Genomic DNA, 23,617 nt, shown 5'->3' on the forward strand with positions numbered 1-23,617 from the left:
TTGCTGAGATGCAAATAATATGTATGTAGATGGGACAGAGAGAGAGAGAGAGAGAGGGTGAGAGAGATGGAGAGAGGCAGGAAAATAGTGCAGAGAACCCTTTTCACCCAGTGAGTGGTCCGAGGTTAGGATACACTGGCTGGAGACAAACTTAATTGAGGTATTTAAAACAGCAGTAGATGATTACTTAATAAGAAATAATGTGCAGGCTTTTGGAGAAAAGGCAGGAGTTTAGCACTAAGCCAAAATGTGAAGAGACCCAGTGCAGACATAGTGGGTTGCAGTGTAACAATTCTGTGATTCTGAACAATAGGACTTGAACCAATTTCTTGTTTTCCATCAGAAGGTTCAGGCAATAAGCTGATGTAACTACTGTGATTTCATCAAAGTGCACATTTGTGTATCAAGCAAAGAGCTGCATTGAGAAACATGGCATTGGGACATGTAAAAACAATTTCAGAGCTTGCTGCATCCATTTCCAATTATATTTCTACATAGTGTTAATATAGCTGTGCTGAAATATACTGTAAGAAGCAATGTCAGTGAATGGTAATGGGGTCTGAAATTCTGGCCAAACTGGGTTCTGTTAGATGCTTGTACAGTTGCGTACATATAAAGACATGAATAAGGAGCAGGTCATTCAACCCCTTGAGTCAGATTTTGGCTAGTCTGACTGTAGCCACAATTTCACATTCCCACCTACCCTGATAGTGTTTTATTTTCTTGCTACCAAGAATCTAGCCACTTCTGCCTTAAAAATATTCAACGACTCTGCTTCCATCTCCTTTTAAGGAAGAGAGTTCCAAAGGCTTTTGACTCTCTGGATGAAAACATTTTGCTGAATCTCTCCTAGTTGAAGATTCTCCATTAAAAGGAAATGTCCTCTCCACACCCAAGCTGTAAAGACCCTTCAGGAACTTCTAACTTTTAATCAAGTCACTTCTTACTTAGAATTACAAAGAGTGTATAGCTCAGAAACAGGCCATTCAGCTCAGTTGATTAATGCCATTGTTTAAGCTTCACAAAATGGTCCTCCAATCCCGCTCAGTCCACCTTACAAACTACTGGCTCTTTCTTATTAAAGTCTTTAACAATATTATCACTACCCAGATCTGTTTCTATCCCTCTTGCAACTCTAATCGAACCTGTTTTGCTAGCTTTCAGTCTCTGATGTCCTTGAGTTTCCTGTCTCAACAGAGAAATGGATCTAATCCAAGTCACAGATCTGTTACTAGACGGTAGTGTGTTGCCGCTCATCATGTCTCTTCACTTCCCTGTATCTTTTGACATATTTGGTCATATCATGCTTCTCCAACACCTTTCCTCTGTTGTCCAACTCAGTGGGAATATGTTCATTTGGTTCTATTGTGTGCAATTGCCAGCTGACTACACTGTTTGCTCTGCATTATCATTGGAATTGGAAGACTGGTAGTTTGCTGGGTGTCTTCCTGACAGCCTGAGGTCTGCAAGGTCCTTTAAATTAGAGAAGTTTTAATCTGTTGGATTTCCTTCAAGGAGAACATCTTCCCTGCTGGAACAGGCAATTTCTTTGCAGAATGTTGAATTGTTGCAAGATAATTGTACATTTTCAGTTGTGGCTTCCATGGAGTTGATGCACCACATTTTATACCTATGGCAGCAAACTTTGTTCTCAATCACTTATAAATTTGTGCTGAAGCACGCAAACGTTTTACTTCAATGAATGGTTTACTCTCCTATTTGCCCTTAGTGATTGCATTATTTGTGAAACCAACATGTTTACTTCCTCAGTTATACTTTTTGAAGTTTGGTTTCTGGCTTGGCATGATTTCAAACACAATTACTGAGGATTCTTCCTGGGTAGATAAGGAAGTCAAGTGTTCTGCTTAACTTGTCTCTTCTAAGTCACCTCAGCATCTAATATTAGACTTAAATCTTTTGTAGCTATATATTCATCAACAGGGATCGTAGAGGTCACGGATTAGTTTGCTGAGCTGGTGTGGCTTTCGACAGATGTTTTGTTGCCTCACTAGGTGACATCGTCAGTGTGTCTTCGATACAGTGTTGGTGCTGTATCCTACCTGGTATTTATGTGTCCCTGTTTTTTGGTACTTCTGGTTCTATAGCTGAGTGGTTTGTATATGAGGTCCAGTTCAATGTGTTTATTGATTGAAGTCCGGTTGGAGTGCCAGGCTTCAAGGAATTCTCTCGCGTGTCTCTGTTTAGCCTGTACTGGGATGGTTACATCAACTGTGTTGCACTGAGTTACCTCAGTTATAGTTTCATCAATTAGGTCAAGTCAGGAATGCTATTCACTGGCTGTCTTATTGTTAGTTTCCCTGATAAGCCTTGTTAACTCATGCAGGTTGAGTGCTGTTCTATATTGATGACAAAGAAAGCATTTATACCAGACATTATGGGAGGCACAATGTCTTTGTGGTTAGCACTGCTGCCTTACAGCACTAAGGATCCAGGTTTGATTCCATCCTCAGGTGACTATCTGTGTGGAGTTTGCACATTCTCCATGTGTTTGTGTGGGTTTCCTCTGGGTGCTTTAGTTTCCTTCCAGAGTCCAAAGATGTGCAGGTTACATGGATTGGCAGTGCTAAATTGCCCATAGATTCCAGGGATTTGCAGGATAGGTGGATGACCCATGGAAAATGCAGGGCTATTTTGGGTGAGTCTGTATGGGAAGGTCTTTCAAGGGTTAGTGTGGACTCAATGGGTTGAATAGCCTGCTTCTGCACTGTAAGAATCCTATGATTCTATTCTATAGTCCTGAATAGTCATAGATTTAAATCTCATTGATAGCATGAAATGTTTTCTATACCAACATAATTAACCTAATCCACCCCGTTGTTTGATTTTACTTTCTGTTTGGGTTCTACTGTGTTTCTGAGCAGTTCTGTGAAGTCTTTTATCAACTGGGGCCATAGAGGTTGTAGATTTGTTCGCTGAGCTGGTGCGGTTTTCTGTAGATGTTTTGTTGCCTCGCTAGGTGACATCGTCAGTGTGTTCTCTTCTGGTTGTTCCATGATTGGCTGTTCTATAACTTTATTTTATTTATTTGTATTCAACTATGGGACATGGGTGTTGCAGGTTGGGTCAGCACTCATCGCTTATTTAGAGCTGTCCTTGAGAAGTTGGTGGTGATCTGCCTTCTCGACTCACTGCATCCATTTGCTGTAGGTACACACACAATGCTGATAGGCAAGGATTTTCAGGATTTTTACCCAAAGACACTGAAGGAAAGGTGATGTATTTTCAAGTCTGGGTGGCGAATGGCTTGGAGGGGAACTTGTAGATTGTGATGATCCCATGAAACTTCTGCCCGTGTCCTTCTATATAATAGTGGTTGTGAGTTTCGAAGACGCTATCTAAGATGCATCTTGTAGATGGCAAACACTGCTGCTACTGAGTTGTAGTGGTGGAGAGAGTGAGTATTTGTAGATGTGGTGACAGCTGCTGAAAATGTGTTGCTGGAAAAGCGCAGCAGGTCAGGCAGCATCCAGGGAACAGGAGAATCGACGTTTCGGGCATAAGCCCTTCTTCAGGAAGATGTGGTGACAATTGAGCATTGTCTTAGATACGTAGTTTAACTACTTCAGCCATTTAAAGAAGATTAAGCTTGAGACATGCCTTTCTAATCAAGAGTGAAAATATTTAATTGTGAATAATCTTCTCTACTGTTTGGTGCTTTTATTGATTCCCATTTGCAGCTCTTTTGAAGGATCAGATTATTTTCTGTGGTCAGAATAAAATCTCCCAATCTTTTTGTTTCCTTTAGATCAGACCTGTTTAGCACTTTAATCTGACTAATGTTATCTCTTTTATAGCTTTGCAATGTCCACAACCTTAATATTTCTTCTGTTGCCATTTACTTGTACTTCTGTAGCCATGCCTCATGATATCTGCTTGCCGTTGCAGCAATATTTGATCTGAGCTGTCAGTAATTTTTAAATTATTTGGATTATTGTGCCATTTTAAAGTTTCCACCAACTCACCAGGGATTTTAAGGATTTTCATGGACCCTCCATTGGCTGGTCACTCACCATTGAACTGTGACTCAGGATTGCTTCCACAGGTTACTGCCTCATAATGCAGACTATATCTCTTCAAAGTTACTAATTCTCTATCTGCAGAAAGTGCTAATTCTCCAGTTGCAATATGTCTCTTACCAAGTCTGAAATGCATTGTCATGCACTGGAATATTCTTCCTTGCTGAATATCGCCATGAGAGTTTGTCAGGTAGGGTTCATAAATCTTCAGCAATTCCTGTTGCTGATTATACTGTTTGAGACAAAAAACCTGCAGATGCTGGAATCCAAAGTAGACAGGGAGGAGGCTGAAAGAACTCAGCGAGCCAGGCAGCATCAGGAGGTGTAGAAGAAGGGCTACACCTGAAACATTGACTTCTACACCTCCTGATTATACGGTCTGAGCAGGCGATTCAAAGCTGAGCCTGCAGATCTCACACCGGTGCTCACTGTATCAGCAGCCAAATCAAATCTGCATTGTTTCCAACTGTGCTGTAAGGACATGCCAACTCAAAGCACTTTGAGATGCTGCTAATGATGAAAATTGCTGCCACCATTTTCAAGTGTAGGCAACTACAGGGTCTGCTTGGTGTGATGTAGCAGAGTAAAACCACTTCCTGGTTTAACGAGAAGGTACAGTTTGTTGAAAATTAGCAACTAACTACGGGTTACATTGATATGAGAACATTAATTGTTAAGGAGACTTTAAGGAGAACTAGATGTTATGTCTCATTCCTTTGAGATCCTAAGCTGAGCTACCCGCACGTTCATATGCCATTATCATAGAAGCCTGAGAGGAGTATAGAATGTATAAGGGGAAGCTTAACAGGAAAATTTGGAGAGCAAAAAGGGTTCATGAAAAGATAATGGCAAGTAAAATAAAGTAAAATCTTATTATTTTATAAATACATTAAGGGTAAAACAATAGTTAGGAAAGCATAGGGCCCATGAAGGACCTCAGTGATAACTTGTGCATTGAGCCAAAGCATATAGTTAGGTTTTATGTGGATACTTTGTGCTGGTATTCGCTGGTAAGAGAGATGATGTGGGTGTAGAAATGAAGAAGAAGGAGTATATGCTTAAACAAATCAGTACAGACAGACAGGGGGTTCTGAATGGTCTGGCAAGTTTATAAGTAGGTAAATATATAGGGTCAGATGAAGTATATCCCAGGCTGTTGAGTGAGGCAAGGTAGGAAATAACAGGAATGCTTGCAATAATTTTCTATTCCTTTCTGGCCACAGGAGAGGTGCCAGAGGACTGGAGGACAGCCAATGTGGTACTGTTATTCAAGAAGGAAGCAAGTGATAAACCAGGAAATAAACAGGCCAGTCAGTCTAACTTCAATTTTGGAAGCAATTCTGAGGGAGACAGTTAATATGCATTTGGAGATGCAGGGATTCACCAAGAACAGTTAGCATGGTTTAGTTAAAGGGAAGTCACGTCAAATCAGTTTAATTGAACTTTTCGAAGAGGTGACCAGGCAATGCATTCAACAGTGTAAAGGCAATGCATTCAACGTTGTCTACTTGGACTTCAGCAAGGCTTTTGATAAGCTCCAGTATGGAAGACTGATCGTGAAGGCAAACTGGATCCAGTATTGGCTGAGAGGCAGGAAGCAGAGGTTGATAGTTGAGGGGCGTAACTGTGACTGAAAGCCTGTGTTATGTGGGGGTCCAGAGGGAATAGTAGTAGTGCCTTTGCTGTGTTTGTGGGATATATAAACAATTTAGACTTCAGTGCAGGAGGGTTGATCACTAAGCCTGCAGATGATACGGAAATTAGCAGGATGGTAACTAGTGAGGGAGACAGCTTTAGATTACAGGATGAGATAGACAGAATGATCAATGGCAATTGAAATGCAGTCTGGATAAATGTCAGGTTTAGACGGACAAGACAAGGGAGTACTTGAACGGTAGGACCCTGGGAAGCACCGAGGATCAGAGGGACCTTGGTGTACATGTACAGCAGTCCTTTACGGTAGTGCACAGGTGGTTAAAGTGGTTAAGAAGACAAATGGGATGCTTTCCTTTCTTAACCTAGGCTAGAGTTGAAGAGCAGAGAGGTGATGGTGAACTGATTAAATGTTAGTTAGGCCATAGCTAGAATACTGAGTGCAGTTCTGGAGGCTACATTATAGGAGGAATGTGACTGCACTGCAGAGGGTGCAGAAGAGATTTACCACAATGTTACCTGGGCTGGAGAATTACAGTTATGAAGAGAGATTCGACAGATTGTGATCATGAGTGAGATGTATAATGTTATGAGGGGCAGTCATTGGATAGACAGTAAGCAAGCTTTCCTCTTGACGGAGGGATCAATGATGAGGCGGCATAGACTTAAGGTTAGGGCAGGAGGTTTAGAGGAGATATAAGGGAAACATTTTATACTCAGAGGGTAGTGGGAGTCTGAAACTCAATGTCTGCAAGAGTGGAAGAGGCAGAAACCTCATAGCCTTTTAAGAAGTATTTAAGTATATACTTGCAATGTTAAGGCATACAAGGTCAAGTGTTGGAAAATGGAATTAGAATAGTTAGGTGGTAGTTTTCACCTAGCACATTCTTGATGGGATGAAGGCCCCTTTTCTGTGCTGTTATCCTCTATGACTCTATGACACCATGTGGATGTTTTTATAGCATTCCTTAGTATTTCAGACCCTTTCAGACCCATTTACGAAATGTTCCACTCTTACACATCCATCATGAACCAGGCAATCTCAAACAATGTTTATTTTTCTAGTCCATGCATCATTATTTCTGGATTCTCCACAGATCTATTCTTGACCATCCCAACCAGGTACTATTTCTTGGCAGTGTCATTTGAACGCATGGGAGTAAATCAGAGAAACCCAGTTCAGCCTCAGCAATATTTCATTCATCTCTTCCAAGTTCTTACAATGTTTGTCTGACATCTGGTCCTAGAAAAGCCTCAGTTTCTCCTTGTTAGTTATTAGGAAGACTGAAGCTCTCACCTTCAGCACTTCCCTCCCCATTGATTGTATTCTCACCACAGGTCTTAATCCCCTCCCTTGCCTCTGCCTGAAATTGGACAGACTGTTTGCAAACTTTGGGTTCAATTTGACCCCTAATTGATTTTTCAATTGCACATGACTCAAAACGTCATCTAGTTTCACCATGTAACAGTTCCTATCTCAACATCCAGTGCCCAAACCATTATCTATGCCATTTCTTACCTCCACAGTACTGCAAGACTCTCTGGCCTGTCATCACTAAAGGTCAGCTTATTGAGAGCTTATTTGTACAAGTCCTATTCCACATCAAATCCCACTCACCTATCAACCTCGTGTTTACTGATCTACATTGGCTCCTGATCCATCATCACCTCAAATCTAACATTCACACCATTGTCTCCAAATCTAATCGTGGCCTCATTCCTGCTTGATTTCTATCCAGTTCTAAAATTCTCTGACAATTGTGTCCCTCTAGCTCTGGAATTGTGAGCACTCTGAAATCCCTTACCCCATTTATTTGTTGTGTTTTCAGTCACCTATGAGCTTAGCATTGGATTTCCCTCCCTACCTCTCTCTTTATTTCTCCATGTCTCGGTCTTAATTTAAGAACCATCCTATAACCTACCACTTTCATTCAATGTTTAGTTATCTTTCCTAATCTTTGTCTTAGGTTCAATGCCGATTTAAAAAAAAATTAGTCGTATTTTAACCACGGTGGCACAGCAGTTAGCACTGCTGCCTCACAGCGGCAGGGACCCGGGTTCAATTCCTACCTCAGGCCACTGTCTGTATGGAGTTTGCACATTCTCCCCGTGTCTGTGAGGGTTTCTTCTGGGTGCTCTGGTTTCCTTCCACTGTCTAAAAATGTGCAGATCAGGTGAATTGAACATGCTAAATTGCCCATAGTCTTAGGTGCATAAGTCAGCGGTAAATATAGGGTAGGGGAATGGGTCTGGGTGGGTTACTCTTTGGAGGGTCAGTGTGAACTTGTTGGGCCAAATGGCTTGTTTCCACACTGTAGGGAATCTAATCTAGTCTAATCGCGCTATAGAAATGTAGGTATTTTTCTTTTCTGGGATCTTGGTGAATCTTAAAGCAGTGCAGACAAGATTAGAACTGCAATATTTTCAAATCAAATAACATTAGGCAACTCTAGAACAGGTGGGTCTTGAACCCAGGCCTCTTGGCTCAGAGATAAGGACACTACCACTGTGTCACAAGAACCTTGACTAGAGTAGAAATATTTTAGATGTAAAGACCAAAATCAGCTGTTCTAATGGCCATATTTTCCTATCTTTACTGTTGGATTGCAGGGTAACATTTTTATAGGTTGTTGAATTGCAGTGTATCATTTTTATAGGTTGGTGGTTGCAGGATTTAAGAAAATAGGAGGGAGTCCATTACGCTGGATCTCATGTATTTTTACTTTGCCAATTTTCCATTATAATTTCTGGCTGATGCATCAAACACCTTCTTCTTAAGAATGAAGCTGGTTTTAAATGAGGATGTAATGGTGTGAGTATATCACACTATTAACTATGATTATTGCCTGATTAATACTGAGGATATGTTGCACTCAGATAATGTCAGAGGCCCAGAGATGCAGGCTGAAAGCATAAAGACAGATTCATGGGAGTAACTTAGATTTTGCACAAAATGGGTGATAGTGAATCTACAAAATATTTTACATCTCTCCCAAGCAGTTTCAAGGTTCTTATTACCTGGGTAATGACTGATAAACCAAAGCGGCTCTCTAACATCACGCTGCTTATTGTTATATTGTTATTTGTGGCATCTTGCTTTGTGCAAATTGGCGGCCATTTTTTCTCAATAACAACATTGAGTAGACTTCAAAAGTATTTAATGGCTGTGTAGTGCCTTGGGATAATTTGTGTTTGAGACAAGGGACTCTATAGAAACACAAATCTGTTTCTTCAATGGATTTATCTTAAATTTTATCAAATGATTTTCTGGAAGCTTTGTCATACCATGTCATAGAGCTTACCACAGAAGTGTCATGGATGAAATGTTCAGAATACTGAGTAATAGCTCTTGGAACTGTGAAGCCAAGAGTATGTGGTGGATGTCTGCCAAGTAGTTGTACTACATTCCACCCTCGGAGAGAATGACATTCATCGTAGCTGCAAGTAATCAACAACTTAGGAATTCAGGCACAAAGGGCATTTAGTCACTCTGTGCAGACTGTAGCTGGATCTGGTTCTTGAAACAGCTGTGGGGCTGGGCTCAGCAGATATGTGAGAATAATTGTCTTTACCCACAGGGGAAGAGGATACAGGGCTTACAGATGTTTGTCAATCTGGCGTAGGTCAGACTCACAGTGGAGTTCTGGAAACAAACCAATTTTTGCCACTTTCAAAGACTTTCAGTTCAAAAAATAAAATTTTACACATCTTCTCACACAAATAAAAATGAAATAAATGCCTTAATAAAATTGCAGTGGCTGGTACAAATGTCTAGAGGATTCTGAAATAGGTTATTTGAAATTGTTTAGAGCCGATGTCTGCCTTGGTATTTAGTTCATATTGTGGTGTTTGGAATTATATTGTTGTAAAAGAGACTGAGGAAGTTACTGTTTATATCTCTTGAATACTCGGAACAATAATGGCAGACCAGGCATGATTCTTTCCCTCTGAAAACTTAATTAAAATTCTTAATAAATTCATGTCGGTTTTTTTTTTAACAAATTGCTCAGTAACGAGTTCCATCTACCCTCTAATCACATTTACAGTTCTTTCCAACAAAAAAGATCCCTGTAAATGAATGTCAAGTAAATAGTCTCTTCTGAATGAGCAAGGAGATGGAAAGGCTGGTGAAATGCCCAAGACTTTCAAACTGCCATGCCACTTTCCCAAGGACAGGAAAGGTGACAGATAGCCCACCCACCTGAAGCCTAAGTGACTGACAAAGAATCTCTTCCTGTCTCAACTTTCATTTTTCAATGGCAGGCCCTATGCCAATGGTGCCACCTACTCCTGACAACATAGCCACCCCTTCCCTTCTAATGCTAATCTGAGTTAACCTAACTGGCTCTGATGCCTCTGACCTTGAGGGCAGTCTACCACTGAGGTGTTCTCTCCCTGAATCTGCCAATGGTCACCACTGGAGGTGGTGCAGTTGAGGTTGCTGAACTGCTTTCCCTGAGATTGGCCTGGCAGTTCTGGAGGGCAGCCTGCCACCACTATTGGATATTTTTTGTATCAAGCTGTTCAGGGGTGTCATGACACACCTCTGGAGCAGGTGAAATGTGAACCTCTTGGTCTCCTCACTCAAGGGACACGATCAGTCCACCATAAGCCCTCGGCCATCATTAATAGGGCAGAGTAATCTCTGAAGCTGGTTTGATCCCCTCTTTCTAGTCCAGTAGTTAGGTTTCTGGTACATCTGCAAAATTCTACCCAAGGAATTCTAGTGCAATTTAGTTCTTAGCTGAAAATGTGTTTCTGGAAAAGTACAGCAGGTCAGGCAGCATCCAAGGAACAGGAGAATCGACGTTTCTGGCATAAATCCTTCTTCAGGAAGTTCTTACCCTTGACATTTGAATCACACTCTTAATCAGGTGAAATTATTATTACTTCTATAATGAAGGCATTGTTTTAAAATTAGGAGTGGCCCTTGTCAGAAAAAGAAGTGGGGATTTTTTTCTCTCAGCGGTTTGTGTAACTTTGAAACACTGCCTCAGAAGGCAGTAAGGGTGAGGTTATAGAGTAATTTAAAGCTGCAGATAAATCAATCTTGTAAGGTGAGTGGATCAAAGTTAATGAGGGGCAAAATGGAACACAAACAGATTAACCATCATCATACTGACCGGCAGAGGAGGCGGGAAGAGCTGAATGGCCTCCTTCTGCCACTAATTTGTATGTTGGTAATGTATAGGAAGTGAGGTCATTGCCCTGATTAGATATCACTTCAGAGGAAGTTGGATTCCTGCCCTAACTAGTTCCTACTGGAAACAAAAGGGAGTTTCAAAGTTAATTTGTGAACTATGTTCGAAGGTTAGATGAAGGATCCTGGGAAAACAAAATCTTAAAGAGCCTATTTATGTTGTAGGGTTTGAATCTAAAATTAGTCCCCATAGTAATTAGTCTGATAAAGGTGCTGAGCCTTCTGTAATTAAACAGTAATTATTTTATAACTGACATGAATTACTCATTGCAATTTTATATGTTGCAATTCTTCAAAGCAGTCTGACATTGATCATCAGGGTTGAGTAGAAATGTTGAAGGATGGCATGGTGGCTCAGTGGTTAGCACTGCTGCCTCACAGCACCAGGGTCCCAGGTTTGATTCCAGCCTTGGGTGACTGTCTGTGTGGAGTTTGCACATTCTCCCTGTGTCTGCATGGGTTTCCTCCGGGTGCTCTGGATTCCTCCCACAGTCCAAAGATGTGCAGGTCAGGTGAATTGGCCATGCTAAATTGCCCATAGTGTTAGGTGCATTAGTCAGAGGGGAATGGTTCTGGGTGGGTTACTTTTTGGAGGGTTGGTGTGGACTTGTTGGGCCTAAGGGTCTGTTTCCACACTGTACGGAATCTAATCTAATCTAATCTGATTGTCCTAAGTGGCTTTGACAAAGGGTCAGTTAGACTCAAAACATCAGCTCTTTTCTCTCCATACAGATGCTGCCAGACCTGCTGAGATTTTCCAGATTTTTCTCTTTTGGTTTCAGATTTCAGCATCTGCAGTAATTTGCTTTTGTCCTAAGTGGCTTCCTGGATTTAGATTTTGTTGATAGGTTGGTCAATACTTGTTGATAGATTGACATGCCTTTACTGATGTACAGGCAATTGGAAGCTAAATACTCAATGTGCAACTGATGTTGATGAGTATACAGGCAGCCAGGGTGCTGGTGTCCACACTAACTTTGATAATTCTCATAATTGTCTCTGGACATCGATGGATTTGAAATGCATACTTATTGGGCCATGCTAGAAAACAATATTCCATCATAAAGTACACAAAGGCAAGTATTGGAAGAATTGAGTGTTTGCTTCCCATGTGGATATGATGCATTTCTGGATTAAATTGATCCAACTCTGGTTTTCTATGACAGGATGAAGATAAGAGTGACTCCAAAGTAGGAGGGGTTTTGGGCATGGTTTTACCTCGATAGCTCTAAAGAAAACCTTAAGAACTCAGACTGGTGCTGAGGTAGAATGGCAATGTGACAACCTCAGAGGAGAACGTGACGAGGGAAGCAGTCAGTATATTCAAGCATGCCGTACACTGCCTTGGGCAGCTCACTGAAATAAACATTGAATAACAAAGGTGCCAGAACAGAACATTGAGCAAATCTATTGTTCAGGCTCCTGTATCCACACTTCTCAATACAAAAAAGCATTTGCCTCTAAGCACGTGGTGAGTGGATGAAATGGCGGGTGGCTTGGAAAGCAATCCACACTTCGGTACAGTGCCAGATCTATGAGTTCTCCAGTGGCACTGGATTCTGCTTCAATGTCATGCCACCACTTTGCCACAGTTTTGGAAGCTCATTCGCTCGCTTGTCAGGGACAGTTGGCTTAACGACATGCATCAGTCCATGAAATAGAAGTCTCTCCAGCACTTTGTAGCAAGTACAAAGTAGGGGAGCTGTTGGAGGCTTCACAAACCTTCTCCCCCGGCCTCAGAAGAAGAATTGTTTTATTGTCCCTACAAATGGCTGAAGTTTTACTGGTTGCCAGGACCTTGGAGAAGAAGGTAGAACATTTCTTCACTTTGAGTCCCATTGCTTTCAAGAATTCTGCATAAACATTGTCTCCATCAGCAACTTTTCCAGAATTTGTTCAATGTACATGGTTCAGCCACAGTCGATGATCTTGGTGTTGTATTCAAACCTGTTAAAAGTTACATGATTGCCTGATGTTGAAATTCTGTCACTAAGAGAATGCTTGATCTTTGCCAAATCAGATACAATGGCATCAGCTCTAATGGTTAATCTATGCTTAAAGGCAGAGTTTGCACGACCATACTAATAGAGCTGGGCCTATATTTTCCTGATGAACAACATGAAATTTTTATAAGTCGCTTCCACCTTTTATCATTAAACATTCGCTACATTTGTGTAAGATGAAAATATCTTGCAATGAGTGCCCAGAGCTGATGGCTATTACATTGTCTCTCAATCTTTCATTCCTGAGGATTTTTTTGGTATTTATGCAATTTTATTGAAACTTTATCCAACCGGTTTACATAAGTAGCAGATCAGAACAGGATAGTCACCTAACAACAGGCATTTGGCCCAACTAGTCCACACCAACCCTCCAAAGAGTAACCCACCCAGACCATTCCTTTCTGACTATTGCACCTAACTCTATGGGCAATTTCGAATGGCCAATCCACCTTACCTGCATATCTTTGGATTGTGGGAGGAAACCGGAGCACCCGGAGGAAACTCCACACAGACAGTAGCCCGAGGCTGGAATCAAACCCAGGTCCGTGGTGCTGTGAGACTATAATGCTAACCACTGAGCCACTGTGCCACCCCAAATGATGTTTGTTTAATAAACAATTTGCATACATGTGGGTGAGAATAGTGATGAATGTGGCAATCTTTGTTGCTTTTTAACCTCTCTTGAACCTAGGGATCTGCAACTAATTTTAGCACTCTCACAACTATTCTGTCAGTTAGCAGACCATAAATTGAACATTGGACATTCCTCACTCTTTATGAACCAGTTCTCCCTTGAGCAATTCATTTATTCATTGCGTCATGTGTAACTATCTATAGGATGTGTTGACGTGGATTTATCTTACTGGCTTCAAGAACTGCAGCATTCCTATGGGATCCTGTTCAATGAAAACACTTAGAGAAGAATCTCCTTTTCTTCCAATGAACAAGGAATTATATGGTAAGCTTTTCCAAATCTTAGACAAGTGCTGTGTTTGGCAGCAGCTTGAATTCTTTCAAATTGAGATATCACTTGATGTTTGTGTCAAATGATATTTGAAGATTTGCAGTTGAATATGGCATGCAAGATTACAAGTAAAAAAAAAGGTGTTTCTGAAAATGATTGAGGGATTGTAAAATTTTCCTTGACTATTGCCAATAAAGTGATCAAGACAGATCAGGGGAAAGGATCTTAGTAAACATTAGCTACATTTGTGTAAGATGAAAATATCTTGCAATGAGTGCCCAGAGCCGATGGCTATTACATTGTATATAAATCTTACATTCCTGAGGATTACTTTGGTATTTATGCAATTTTACTGAAACTTAATCCAACCGGTTTGCATAAGTAGCAGATCAGAACAGGATAGTCACCTAACAACAAATCTTATCATATTGAAACTCTTGCGCCGGCCTGTTGAAACAGTTTCTAGTCCACAAACAATGTACTGCTGACCTTCCTTTTCATTCACCTAATCCAGTCTTGCATTATGAAATTGAACTGACCTATGACCGGGTTCCCAGATGTGGAATGGAATAATTTGACGTCTTTGACGAATGTCATCCACTGCAGCATATGCTACGGTTAAGGTCAAATAGAGGGCAAATTTTCTCTTTTGTCTGACTCCAATAGGTATAGGTGGAACATCTGGAGTGATAGTCAGCTGTAACTGACCACAGATGTTCAATATTCCTGTCCAAATGTGGGCCAAGCATTTTGAAATGAACTACACACACTAGATACACACGTTCAATTAAAAACAGAATGGGCATTTATTGAAAGTTATCCTGTGTTTGCCATTTGACAACTATATTTACATTTTAAAACTCCCTTATCCTGAGGAGGGCAGATTAACTTCTGCTCAGCTAATTATCAAATAAAAAGTTAAATGATTCAGATCTGGCCTTCTCGATTGAAACTCATTTTTACTTTGGATGTAGCAGCAAATTGTACAACCCTTCGACATACATGTTTTCCTTTGAACCAAATAGTCACCTGTTCCTCATCCCCTTCATAGAGGTAGCTTTTGTACCTTCATATTGAAATTTTACCTTTCCAAACTTCCCCATTCAGAACCAGGCTTATATCAGTTTCCTGTTGACTTTGAATGCCTCTCCATTACCCTCTCTCTCTATGGCCTCAGCCATTTTCAGAGTCATCCTCTCTCACAAAATGTTTAGAGACACATAATCTCCTCTCCTCCAAGTTCCAATGCGTGCTGTCCATCTGACACATTTTTAAAATTCACTCATGGAATATATGCAACTGTTTTCCAACACTGTAACCCTCCAATTCCCTCCAGTTCACAGAATCGACATCCACCCCTACACAAACACACACACGCGCACACACGCGCACGCGCACACACACACACACACACACACCTACACATCTTCTCTCCCATTTAATAAAGCTGGAACACTATTCCTTCTCCTGTCACATTCAGCCTGGCACTATCCATTCCTCGTCGAGAGGGTGGTGCTGGAAAAGCATGGCAGCGTCTGAAGAGCAGGAGAATCGAGATTTTGGGCATAAGTCCTTCATCAGGAATGAGGCTGGTTGGCTGGGGTCTGAGAGATAAATTGGGGGGTGGGGCAAGCTGGTGGAAAGGTAGCTGGGAATGCAATAGGTTGATGAAGGTGTTGGGGAAGGTGATAGGTCAGAGAGGAGGGTGAAGCGGAGAGATGGGAAAGGTGATGGACAGGTCAAGAGGACAATTCCAAGTTGGAGTCTTGGGACTGGGATAAGGTGGGTGGAAGGGAAGTGAGGAAACTGGTGAAATCCACTTTAATCCCGTGTGGTTGCAGAGTCCTAAGGCAGAAGATGAGGTGTTCTTCCTCCTGATGGCAGAAGTTGCCAAGGACAGAACTCCGCAGGTCTTCACTTTCTACTCCACCAACCTCCGCTTCTTTCACCACTTATAAACAGACCCCACCACTACGGATATATTTCCCTCCCCACCCCTATCAGCATTCCAAAGAGACTATTCCCTCCGCACTCCGTTGTCAGATCCATGCCCCCTCCCCCACTCTCCACCAGCTCTCACCCCACTCCCAGCAATTTTCCCTGCCACCGCAGGAAGTGCAAAACTTGCGCCCACACGTCACCCCTCACCTCCGTCCAAGGCCCCAATGGATCCTTCCACATTTGACAGAAATTTACCTGTACCTCCACAAATGTCATCCACTGTATCCGTTGCACCCAATGTGTTCTCCTCTACATCGGGGAGACAGGACGTCAACTTGTGGATTGGTTCAGAGAACATCTCTGGGACACCTGTACCAACCAACCCCAATGCCCCGTGGCTGAACACATCAACTCCCCACCCACTCCATCAAGGACATGCAGGTCCTTGGCCTCCTGCACTGCCAAACCCTAACCACCCGATGCCTGGAGGAAGAACGCCTCATCTTCTGTCTTGGGACCCTGCAACCACATGAGATCAATGCAGATTTCACTAGCTTCCTCACTTCCCCTCCCCCAACCTTATCCCAGTCCCAAGCCTCCAACTCGGCAGTGTCCTCTTGACCTGTCCATTATCTTTCCCATCTATCCGCTCCACCCTCCTCTCTGACCTATCACCTTATCCCCCACTTTCATCTACTTATTGCATTCCCAGCTACCTTACCTCCTGCCAGACCCTCCTCCCATTTATCTCTCACACCCTGGCCCAGAAGCCTCATTCCTGATGAAGGGCTTATGCCCAAAATGTTGATTCTCCTCGTCCTCGGATGCTGCCCGACCTGCTGTGTGTTTCTTGACTTTGATCTCCAGCATCTACAGTCCTAATGTTTTCCTACTCTTCTTTCCTACCTTCTCAGAACACATTCACAATCTTTCACCCCCACCCATTGTATGTTGGCACTCCTGTAACCTCATCTACATCCCTCCTCTCTGCTGTTTCTTTGCTGGGGGACAGGGGATTTTGTTGAACAATGCTGCAGGTGGAATGTGCAATCTTTTTCATTGTGCACAGAGGCACTGATGCCCTACTGCAACAGGGGTAGGAGCCAGGCATGTCACTCACTTCTGAATAAGTGGAATTTGCCTTGGAAACATGTGAAACATGGCTAGTCAGCAAGTGTGCCATTTGATACCAAGCCCGAGTGCCTATTCTGCCTTTCAGATGAGACATTAAACTACAGCCAAATAAGGGCAGAGTGTTCTGCTTGGTGTACAGGGTGATATTTATCCATCAAACCAACTACAAACAGATTAACTGCTCAGTCATCTCCTTGTTATTTATGGGGCTTTGCTGTAGGCAAAATGACTGCCAATGTATCTACAAACCAACTGTGACTATACTTTGGAAGTTAACTAATTGGCTGTGAATACTTTTGGGACATTCTAAGTAAGTTTCTTTTTTTCATGTGTAAGCTGTGACAATGAGGGTTTAACTTGCTGTGTAGCCTTAACACGCCACCAGTGCACACAGGCTGTCTGCATTCTATTTTATTTTAAGAGTTGTACAGTGGCTCAATGGTTAGCATTTCTACCTCACAGCACCAGGAGCCTGGGTTCAATTCGATCCTCAGGCAAATGTCTGTGTGGAGTTTGCACCTTCTCCCTGTGCCTGCGTGGGCTTGTTTCAGGTGCTCCGGTTTCCTCTTACAGTCCAATGAGGTGCAGGTTGGGAGGACTGCCCATGCTTAACTGCCTATTGCGTCCAAGGATGAGCAGGCTAGGTGGTTTAGTCATAGAAAATGTGGGATTACAGGGCTAGTTTAGTGGGTGGGATGCTCTTCAGAGGGTCAATGTGGACTCGATGGGCAGAATGGCCTGTTACCACACAATTGGGATTCTGTATGGCTATGGTGGAGACTATTATTATTAAGGATTAGGTTGGTTTCCCATTTGGCCCAACTTGTCAACACCGACCCTCTGAAGAGTAACCCACCCAGACCATTCCTTTCTGACTAATGCACCTAACACTATGGGCAATTTAGAATGGCCAATCCACCTAACCTGCACATCTTTGGATTGTGGGAGGAAACCGGAGCACCCGGTGGGACCCACGCAGACACAGGGAGAATATGCAAACTCCACACATACAGTCGCCTGAGGCTGGAATCAAACCCAGGTCTGTGGTGCTGTGAGACTGTAGTGCTAACCACTGAGCCACTGTGCCACCCCAAATGATGTTTGTTTAATGTGGGTGAGAATAGTGATGACCTGTGGCAATCTTTGTTGCTTTTTAACCTCTCTTGTGCCTGGGGATCTGCAACTAATTTTAGCACTCCCACAATTATTCTGTCCGTTAGCAGATCATAAATTGAACATTGGACATTCCTCACTCTTTATGGACCAGTTCTCTCTTGAGCAGTTCATTTATTCATTGCGTCATGAGAAACTATCTATAGAATGTGTTGACGTGGATTTAAACATTTTGAAAGGGGTGCAGTACTTATGTAGTTTTTAAAAAAATATGCTCTGTAAACGCAGACACTTTACTTGAATGTTTAGAAAGAAGCAAATTCCTTGCTGCTGACCTCTGTCATTCAAGTGGAAGTCATGGGCGATGAAGGTTGTTTTGATGTGGTGACTGTAAGCTGGAACCACCTGGAAAGTGGTGCATGCATTATTGACAATATCTTGCAGCCAGCAGCATGCTGACGTCTGTGTGAAAACAAGCAACTCCCTTTCTTCAAGGGAACTGGAATAGTTCCAAAACCCTTGGTGGGAGGTTCTGCTGCCTTGATGGAATCAGTGAGAATTTGTGGAAATGCACAAGAATAAGCCTTTGAGTCTGTATCGCTGGATTAGAATTAACACGCCACTCCTTAATCAAGCCATCAGAACTGCTATTCATGTGAATAATATAATGCAATGACATCAGTAGTGGGGCTGAGGAATGCTTCAGGAATGTCAACATTTTTATTGTCGATAGTATCACGTTGCATCAATGTCATTTAAAGGTGAGCGGCTATACATGGTGGCAACCAGAGACCTGCTTTGAATTTCAGAATGGAAATTCCCAAGTTAGAGACAATTTTTGTCAGGTGCAAAGACTATGCATTGTTTTCCATTCCCGAGTTCACTGTATCCTTTCCATTTCCTTTCGCCCCCTGCTTCGCCAGGGCACAATTAAACAACTGTCCTCTGTTGTATAAGGTGACGGTTCTGATTGTTCATGTTACATTGGCTCTATCCATTCCACTGATATCACAACAGTCTGTGTGTGCATGGATACCGGGAGCTCTACTTTCAGATGGAGTAGAGGGATAATTGCCAGTTCCTAACTGCCTAACCTATGCCTAACCAAATATTGTTGTACTGATATAAGGGCTAAATACTGCAAACGCTGGAAATCTGAAACAAACATATTGTAGGAGAAACTCAGCAGGCCTGGCAGCATCTGTGGAGAGGGAAACAGAGTAAATGTTTCTGGTCTGATATCATTCTTGTATCATTCAGAACAGAAGACCCAGTTGTATTTATGGTTAATATGCAATAGACCTTCTTCATATTGAAGAATATTGCCTCTTCTTGGAAACTCTATAGTGATATATGCTCTCCCACCAATCACCAGATAACCCAAGACAAAGCAAAGAAGAAGAAGCTTTGTAGCAGTGAACTACCTCAAATAATTCTTACTCAATGCTGCATACTGGTAGAGGTAGCAAATACCATAAGGTACTGGGGGTGGTCATCAGTGCTGCATCAAGCATTTGAATTCATGATGTGTAGACAGCTGTTGTGATTATTTTATATTTTGTCAGTTCAGTGTTCACTGTCACTTGGCTGCAATGCTATAGATGTGACCTCTCCACTATTGCAAATTAGACTGTGGCAGAAATACAGTTACTCACTGAAAGAGACAATGTAAAAGAAAAAGGTAAACCCAATACTGCAAAGGCAGAACTTCATCCAGAAGCTGATAAGAAGTGCTAGGAAGGTGTATGGTTGAGGAAAAGAGAGAAGAGCCAGCTAAACACAACTGTACTGAAGAAGTTTAATGACATCTCAGTCCCAGCAGTAGTTAGCCAAATAACAGAAATGTTTACTAAAACACAGAAAGATGATTGAAGAGTCATTAATGAAACCATGTGGTACCTTTTCTGCTTGTCCCAGTAGCATTGTAATAGTTCTTGGCACATACTGCAGGGCATCAAGAGACATATTCCAGAGACATCAAGAGGATTCTGGTGACTTGTTCAGTTATTATCCTTGTCTCCATGTGTGCTTCACAGCAGTGCTCCACTGACCAAAGCCATCCTATGCAAAGGATCGTGAGATTCCTGAGTATCCCTTGTTGCTTAGATGCTATCCTGTGTCATTTACCTGCTGTTGAAAAGTTGCTATGACACTGAACTGACAAAGTATAAAAGCGTCAGAACAGCTGTCCACATGTTATGAATTTAAACGCTTGATGCTACACTACTCATGGTAAATAATCTGCACATTGACACAGTGAAAGCCTTTGCATTGAAGTAACTATGGAGGGTTATGTTTGGGCTGTAAAATGAATACATCCCAGAACACTGGGGAATCCATTGGTTTTAAAAGAAGATATGTTGTCAACAATTTGGGTACACAATTGAATTATACAAACTGAGCTGACCTGGAGAAGACAACATTGTCTTACAAATGAACAGACAGAAAATTGACTGATCCAGCAAAAGAATCAGGAATTAATCTGTAGCTAAACATTGATACCTGTAGTTATTTGCTTGGCCTCAGTCAGAGCTGTCAAGTCTGAGGACTTCATTTACAAATCACTTGCAGCAATGAGTGGAGATTATACATGTTTTTATGACTGAAGTGTCACCTCCTGAAACAAGGTTCATGAGAAGGATATTGGAATGCTTCTCTGAGTTGCCACGTCTGCTACGTGGATATCACACTTAGCCTCCTGCAGCTTTTGCCTACTAAGTGTAAAGTGGAAAGCTTATTTTGTGCTCCTTCTTAACTTCAATTAAGTACAAGGCTCTCCAAACATTAATAGAGAATGTAGGTGAACACTTTCTGATTACAACTGTGCAAGAAGTTTATAAGTTTTTGCAACAACCCTAAGAAATAGACACAAGTCTGCAAAAACTACCTCATTCTTAACAGTTTCCCTGCAACCAATTACTTCAGCCCTAATAATCTGCTCCTGACATCATAGGGCGGCGCGGTGGCACAGTGGTTAGCACTGCTGCCTCACAGCGCTAGAGACCCGGGTTCACATCCCGACTCAGGCGACTGACTGTGTGGAGTTTGCACGTTCTCCCCGTGTCTGCGTGGGTTTCCTCCGGGTGCTCCGGTTTCCTCCCACAGTCCAAAGATGTGCAGGTCAGGTGAATTGGCCATGCTAAATTGCCCGTAGTGTTAGGTAAGGGGTAAATGTCGGGGTATGGGTGGGTTGCGCTTTGGCGGGGCGGTGTGGATTTGTTGGGCCGAAGGGCCTGTTTCCACACTGTAAGTAATCTAATCTTCAGCTAATTTCAACGTGAGAAGCTAGAGGTCATGGATTTCAGGAGGGGTGACATACTTTCTTCTTTCATGGGATGTGGACATCACTGGCAAGGTCAGCATTCCTAGTTCCTAGTTGCCCATTCCTAGTTGCTCTCACACTGAATGGTTGCCATTTCTGATGGTAGTTAACAGTCAATCGCATTGTTGTAGATCTGGAATCACATGTAGGCTAGACCAGGATGGCAGATTTCCTTCCCTGAAGGACATGGTTGAACCTTAGGGGTTTTTTTTACAACCATTATCAATAGTTTGTGATTTAGCATGAAACAAGTTTTCAATTCCAGATTTTATTGAATGAACTTAAATTCCAACAACAAATGAGATTCAAACCCATGCTCTAAGAATATTACATGGGCCTTCGAGCTTCCTAAGCCAGTGATGTTATCATTACGCTACCATCCCCCTCAGGGCAGAAGCTCACTCTATAAATTTACATTATTCTTCCATGGTGAAGGCAGGCTCTCCCACATCCCATATGTAATTTGTGGGATCCCACATCAACAAGAAGTTACTTATTAATCATAAATGAAACAAAACCACAGGGAATAATTTTCCAAATATTTGCTGGTGAAAGATCTTTCCCCAAGATCAATGCAGACTGGAAAGTCATAGTAATGTTTCAATATGTCATTAACATTGGTATGTGGTGAGGTATCAAATTTACCTGGCCCAATCTTCCTTTGTGGTTATGTTGTAAACACAGTGGGGGTGGAAAATCAAGCTCTGAGCATTCTGCTTTCTCCCAGTCACCTGATATCACCTCTGGGATTTGTTCCTGGAAATTATATTAAATATATGCTGTTATAATAGGGTGCAAGAGATTCAATTAAAGACAATATGGAGCCTGTCTCTCCAGCATCATTGGACACAAGGAATGCTGGGTTGCTCCTAGTTTTACCGGCATTGTTACTTATCTAAGTGAGATTGCTTAAAGTTGAAATGACTACTTCAACTGAGGTATTAGATTGCCAAGTTGGAATATAAAACATTAAAAACCATTTTTAATCTGTTGCTGTCCAGACCAAAAGGAAAATCAGCTGCATATTCCCTGGTGGTAATAGCCTTGAGAAAGGGTTTTATAACTCTGGAACATCTAGAATTACTTGGCTTTTCCTCAAGTTGGTATTTATATAGGGGGTAAACATTCATTGGCCGTGCTGTAACTCAGTAGGGAGCTCATTGTCTCTGAGCCAGACCATTGTGGAGTTTGCAACTCACTCCAGGGACTTCAAAACAGAACTTACTGGGGGTGTGCGGTGGTGCCAGGGATAAAGTCTTATCAAATGAGATATTAAGCTGAGTCACTGTTTGATGGATCAGTGGATGCAAAAGATCCCTTGCACTATTAAAGAAGAGTAGAGAAATTCCCACCTATCGTTGTGACATTGAACATTTTGTTTGCTGCCTCCGCCTCCAGGCTTACTTTTTCCACCAAGACTCCTGCCCACCTTATGAGGACCCCTTCTCCCGCCTCCATACACCTGGACACCCTGTGCTTGTCTGTTACCTGCCCTCGATCTCTTTATTTCAAACTGGAGCTGGGACATTGACCGTCTCAACCTGTCCACCCACCTCCCCCACTCCAACCTCTCACCCTTGCAACCCCGCAGCCGTCCACTCCCTTCATCCCAACCCCAACCTCACCATCAAGTCAGTGGATGGGGTGGGAGGGAGCACAGTGGTAGTTTGGCACACTGACCTCTATACAGCTGAAGCCAGGTGCCAATTCGAAGACGCCTTCTTCTACTGCCCCCTCGACCATGACTTCACCCCCCCCCCCCCATCACCAAACCATCATCTGCCAGACTGTACACAATCTCATCACCTCAAAGTTTCTCCCACCCACAGCTTCCAACCTCATACTTCGGGAACCTCACACCACCCGGTTCTACCTTTGGTTCTACCAAAGAGTCACTAACCTGACCACCCTGGCGGACACATTGTCTCAGCTTGTTCCTGCCCCACTGAACTCATCTCCACATCCCTTGATACTGTCCTATCCTCCCTGGTCCAGGAACTCTCCACATCTTTCCAGGATCTCCACAAAGATCAGCAAGGCCTTTGTGTGGAGCCACAAAAAAATGGGGGAGATACTAAATGAGTATTTACTGTGGAAAAGGATATGGAAGATATAGACTGTAGGGAAATAAATGGTGACATCTTGCAAAATGTCCAGATTACAGAGGAGGTAGTGTTGGATGTCTTCAAACGGTTAAAGGTGGATAAATCCCCAGGACCTGATCAGGTGTACCCGAGAACTCTGTGGGAA

At 42.4% G+C, this 23,617-nt stretch overlaps 1 long non-coding RNA gene across 1 annotated transcript in view; it reads left to right on the forward strand.

Annotated features, from left to right (window-relative positions):
* The first annotated feature begins 17,163 nt into the window (after positions 1-17,163).
* The window catches only part of LOC122549581 (uncharacterized), a 57,297-nt gene continuing 50,843 nt past the window's right edge, over positions 17,164-23,617 (forward strand). The window contains exon 1 of the long non-coding RNA XR_006311591.2: positions 17,164-17,242. This is a non-coding gene — a long non-coding RNA (uncharacterized LOC122549581). The remainder of the gene's footprint in view (positions 17,243-23,617) is intronic.

The sequence above is a fragment of the Chiloscyllium plagiosum genome, unplaced genomic scaffold, assembly GCF_037043375.1.
Source record: "Chiloscyllium plagiosum isolate Xiang-an unplaced genomic scaffold, Cpla_swu_hap1 HiC_scaffold_4, whole genome shotgun sequence".
NCBI lineage: Eukaryota > Metazoa > Chordata > Chondrichthyes > Orectolobiformes > Hemiscylliidae > Chiloscyllium > Chiloscyllium plagiosum.